The sequence below is a fragment of the Trichoplusia ni genome, chromosome 17 (assembly GCF_003590095.1).
Source record: "Trichoplusia ni isolate ovarian cell line Hi5 chromosome 17, tn1, whole genome shotgun sequence".
Taxonomy (NCBI): domain Eukaryota; kingdom Metazoa; phylum Arthropoda; class Insecta; order Lepidoptera; family Noctuidae; genus Trichoplusia; species Trichoplusia ni.
The window spans coordinates 3784492-3790491 of record NC_039494.1 but is presented as its reverse complement, the minus strand read 5'-3'; the positions used below and the strand labels follow the sequence as shown (position 1 = coordinate 3790491).

General features: G+C 31.1%; 1 protein-coding gene across 2 annotated transcripts in view; it reads left to right on the top strand.

Annotated features, from left to right (window-relative positions):
* Positions 1 to 928: 928 nt before the first annotated feature.
* LOC113502256 (cystinosin homolog) overlaps positions 929 to 6000 on the top strand; it is a 48817-nt gene continuing 43745 nt past the window's right edge. For both annotated transcript variants that reach the window (XM_026883748.1, XM_026883745.1), the window contains exon 1: positions 929 to 1118. The gene's annotated coding sequence lies outside the window, so the exon portion shown is untranslated. The remainder of the gene's footprint in view (positions 1119 to 6000) is intronic.

Genomic DNA, 6000 nt, shown 5'->3' with positions numbered 1-6000 from the left:
AGTCATCACTCCACCGTGCCTGAGGTACGATTTTCTATCATATTTAAGCTCATAAATGTTATCTATACTTCTATAGGTCCTAATATATAAAGCTGAAGAGTTTGTTTGTTTGTTTGTTTGAACGCGCTAATCTCAGGAACTACTGGTCCAAATTGAAAAATATTTATTTTATCATCACACTGCGACTAATTATTATTAAATATTAAGAATTAAATTACAGAAAAAATAAGTTGAAAACATGCTGTTAGCGGTGTTAAAATATGCGAAATGCAATTCGCTGGCATTTCGTAATAGTGAACGTTTTAAACTAAAAGTTTATTAGGAACCTAGATAAATTAAATACCGTCTTTTGGTATTACGTCTGTATTGAAAAGTTTTCGTTCAAGTTTTATTTTATTAGATTTTTAGATTTAAGATACCTAATATCATTAAATCTTCTGATATAGACATCGTACAATAATTTCCAAAAAAGCATTACTGGTTTTTGTATTCACCAACGGTTCCGAAAATTAAATAACAAAAATAAAGCATTTACTAAACAAAATTAGTACAATGCAGTGGTTATCAGTCATTATGAATGACTCGCTACAAAAGTACTACACGCACGCACACAGCTACGCGCTGCGCCGCGAGAAGTCCGATAGAGATAGCAATGTTTCGTCCGATTTTTGGCTCGCGTCGAATTGCAGTTGCGCGCTGCTTACACCGGCCTTTTAAGGTCGTCTCGCCACCGCTTCCTAGGTCGCCCACGACGACGCCGTCACTTTATTATTTAGTACATGAATTTATTGACATGTTAATTCTAGTTTATATTAATTTGATAATACTATGTCAGTGTACTAGACGATAATTTGTACATTCATATTCATGCGAGATCAAGGCTTCGGCTTTGCAAAAAAAAAATGGTTTGACAGCTGTGAGCTGACACTGACAGTACTCAGCTGTGAGTTGTCAATTTGCAATGTTCAACTGTTCTGTGTTTTGATCAATTTTATTTTGCAAATAAAATGTAATTTAAAAAAGCATTTATTCAAAATGTAGATTAGTACCTTACATATTACATGGAGTTGAAAGAGTTTCGAGTGGGGATTATAATACACCCTTTAAGCAAATAACAGGTAAGTTCAGAGTTTATAATAATTTCCGATTCGTTTCTTAACATTCGGACCAAAAACTATGTTTTGTACTTACTTTAGATTACTATTAGTTTAAACAATGCTTTAAAGACCGTCTTAGATTGCTACGACTACGACAAATACAGTAACAAACATATTTTTACTTGATATGAAAAAAGTAAAAAAATATACAAAGGGGCGTCATTACTCATGGTTGCGAGTCGTCATGTTTGTGTTATTATGTTAATTATCGCTCATACATATAGAAACAGACAAAGTATAGCCATGATGTACTTTTGTATGGCTTCCTCCTCCCTCTAAAGTAGGTTTAGTACTTAAAGTTTGTCTTGAATAACCAGAATAAAGGTCTACTATGTCTCAAAGTAATTTTATAGTAGTTGTAGAAACATGTCAGTATGATAAATGTTGATTCTATATAATATTATATTTTATGACTGAATGAACGTTACTTTAAGAGTTAGCCATAAGTATTACTGCCACTTAGCTTTAATTTGCTTACTGTGTAGATGGTGTAATAAAATTATTATTTGATTTTTCAGTTACAGCCAGTTTCATTATCTAATTTAGAAAAGCTTTATTTCTACTTCTAATTGGTTTTTGAAGGTATATTGTTGCTAATTAACAGTATTTCAAGTTTATTTTAGATACAGGTATATAATCTCAACAATTACGGCTTAATTAAGACAAGGTCACTCAACTTTATGCAGTTCTTTATTCATTTATATATAATTTAACTGTTATTGCAGTGTGTGAATCATGGTTGTGCATATTAAGATTATTTTAAAAAGGTACAATACTTTAATTTGGAGACTCAAGTTTTTCGACCTTTTCTTTGTTTTCAATTCCTTAAATTAAGCATTTGGCTTTTGATTACTATAGCAGGTTAGGAAAATAATCCTTAATGCTTTGAAATAAGGTTGAAAATACTTAGTACAAAATATTTATCAAGTGTCCAAACAGCAACAAATTTTAGTAATTATTTTTTGACAAAGTAATGAATCAATGTATTTGCCTATGTTCTATACTTCCTATAAGTTCTAATAGACCTCTAATACTAGACGGAAGATTATGGCAAAAATTAAAAGTAGCAAATAGGTTTTATTTATGCAAATAACTATTATTTTAGATGGATGGTTAAAGATGGTTTTAGATGGCTATAGATTCAATCAAGAAAAAAAAAACAGTCAATTTCGTGGAAACAATGTATGCACTGGTGACCACCCTATTTTCATTATCCATTACAATGTTTTAAGTGAAATTGAAGGAGAATGTTTCATTTAATAATTAATCCTATCTATATATGAACTCTCTAAATGAATTAGTTTATACAAACAACATTAATGACTTTGTGGGTATATATATTGTTGTGTTATCTATGAATTGCGTTCTCTCTTATAGTGCCATTCATTGTATAAAAATCATGAATGGATAACTTTGTTTCTGAACAACGAAAAAGGTTTTATTAAAAGCAGACAGTTTTGTTGCTTCAAATGTGGTTGTTTTTCAAAGTTTTAAATTTTATGTAGGTTAATAAAATACTTTTTGGTAACTCTTAAATAAGGAAAATATTGTTTCGAAATGACATTGGTCTTTTTTCTATTATCATTTGATATTTAAAACAGTAAAAAAAACGGTTTATATCATAATTAAATTCAACAACAATGAGTTTTATACACGTACTATTTTAATGTGTCGTAACTGTAAAACATTAGGTAATTGTTAGTAATTTACCTAGGTCATAAATATTTTGATTACACAAGAACATTAAGTTATAACTGTAAAGTCATTCACATCTCTCTTAAAAGTAAATATTTGTCGGGAATTGTCATGCTTTTCGTTTCTAGGGGTCTAGTGGTAAAAACCGAACATTAACACTAAGGCTCTGCTATCTGCCCTCCCGTCCGTAAGCTGTACCTCATGAACCCTGATAGTTAGGCAAATAAATATAACCACAATATACACAAAAAAAATAATAGTTTAAAAATCTAAATACCCACGTTTTTAAATATCAAATTTTGTCAGTGTTTATAGTTGTAAATTGCATTGTCATCGGGTTTGAAGCTACGCTGAAAATTTCAGCCACCTAGCTTATCGGGAAGTACATCAAAATATTGAGTTGCAAAACCCAACCGGAACTTTGGTAGTCATACATTTATATTGCCAATTTATTTTTCTTTACCTATCCTATTTGTACGGAACGTTTCGCGAGACCGACTCACTCTTGACCGGTTTTTTCTTGTTGTTCTTGACAATGACCGCTCGCGTTGACTTGTGACCGCTTGTTGCTCATTGTGTGCACTCGGCAAACAATTGTGTAATATTTTGTATAATAAGATGTAACAGTTCAGGGTGTTTCAACTTATATACATAATATTTTTATCTCTCAAGCCAAAGGGCAATTACTGTTGACTGATCCACTTCCCCTTTATCTATCCACATCCATGATCAACGCCTTCCTCACTTCATGATTTTCATTCCTCCCCATACTATGACAGCCGAAATCGGAATTCATTAGTTAACTCTTGCAACCCAAAAAGATCATAACCCTCCTTTTTGTCGTAGTCGGGTAACTACTAGACTAATTAGATCCACTTCGCTTTCCGATTGAGATAAAATTTTGATGTCAATGTCGGTGACAATACGAATTTATTTTACTGACCAAAATCAATTTTAGTATATAATTCAAAACCGTTCCTAAATTTATCTAGTTAAGACTGATAATAATCTTAAGACGTAAAAATAACTTACTTCCGAAAGGTTAAACTTTGTTTTAGCATATTAATAGTTGCGCATAACAATAGCTGTAAACCAAAATATTGAATTACTGACCTAAATACACGCGCCAGTTTCGAAACAAACGAGCAATGTATTGGTTGGCGATGTTTTAATAATAATTTGGGGACAATACACTCCTGGATTACAAATAATACTAGTTGTTATACGGTGGTTATAACAAAACGTTACAAACCGTTTTCTTAAGGAACTAGCATCAAAAGTGTTAATTATTAAGTACCTAGATATTAGATTACTAGACCCCAAAAAAGCTTCACGTGAATTTTATGGTTCCTGAAACATTTTACAAAGATCAATGACCCAACACAACGGTTTGTAAAACGACGTGTAAAAGTGATGATACCTACATATATCCCACTTTCAGAATAAATGATTTCATATTAAATTTTATTTCTATTTCATTTGTTTTCAACTTTATATCAGCGTATTTTAATAATTAAATTAAAGCATTATTTTGTTGTCACAGGTGTAGAAGTAATTAACGTTAATTACCTTCCTCATTGCTTTAAAATGTTAACATGTTTTATATGTTTTTTTTTTATCTGCCTGTACCTGTGCTAATTTCCATATTTACTTTTCCTTACTCTCTTCAAATGCAAGTCTTTGTCCAATTCAATCTTAAATTAAGGATAAAAAAAATTCTAGGTTCAAAAGAAGACAGAAATTAAAAAGAACAGTTCGGTCATATTTGGCTTAATGCACCTTGCGGTAAACTGTTACCGAACAAAGAAACAATTAAATTTCAAGACCAGTAAACGGTGAGAAACCTAAATATTAATTTGCCAGGGTAGTTCTCTGCTATGTCTCATACATATGTTTACTATTTACTAAAATTACTTTGTTAATAATAATCCGTATTTGTTACGAACTGTGTGAAAACATGACGTACTTTCTTGTCTATAATTAGAAAATACGATATTCAATACATTAGAAATCTATGACAGAAGTGATAGTCTCAAGCCGTGCTATTTATTTTACTATTTATGTTCTATTTATTATACTGAGATGTAGCTTTACATGAGACAATGGTTCACTCAACTCGCCCCACTAGTTACGGACCCAACTAGTCGGGCGATCTGGATAAATACGCTTAATTACTAATAATACAATAACACCTCTTGGTTGACAGGTAGACAATGTCTCTGGCATTAAGTCCGCCATTGTACATATTTGTATGAGAAGTATTAAATAAATAAGTATTGGAATTATTATTTGTTGCGTTAAAAAATGTATTTATGTTGGAAATACAGCTATTATTTTATATGTATTTATTTTAAAAAAAGCTGTTTTTTTTTGTAAACTAACAATTCCTTTTCATATCTTAACACAAATGTACACTTATGCACTTGTATGTACATAATGTACAATCGTACAGTCAGTCAGTTAAAATTGTAAACGTTGAAACTTTTTTATTATTGAGAGCGATGGAATATCTTATTTATGTTTCCGTTTTTACCAATTCTGACTGGAACCATAATAAATATGCATTTAACTATCTCAATATTGACGTTCAATTTTGATGCCGAAACTGGCAATATATTTATGAACTTGACTGTACTTATGCTTAGTGCATACATCTTTATAAAGCAAAAATATCTTTTATTTTGCATGCATTGTAAGTTTATGTATCAATAATAAATGTTTACTTATCATTAACATTCAACTTTTATTAGTTTTAATACAAATTGGTTGATAATAAATATCTGTTTTTACATTACCTAGTGTTTAACTAACTCAAATATTTACAAGATGTTAAAATAATAAAAATACTTATCAATGTCAGGTGGCATGGTCAAAAGTTCACGTACTTTTAATGCATTCGATTTATGATAGCAAACAGAGAACCGTTTATTCTTATACTTGAGTGCTGGTTACTGACTTACTGACCAAACATACTAATTAAGTTTTTCCTAACTATGTTGGGGTCGGCTTCCAGTCACTAGTTGCAGCTATTTAGGTACCAGTGTTTTATGACAAGCGACTGCCTATCTGACCTCACCAACCGGGTTACCTGACAAGATTGGTTGTCAGACTCTCTAAATTCTAACAACTGAGACCCACATTAACGTGC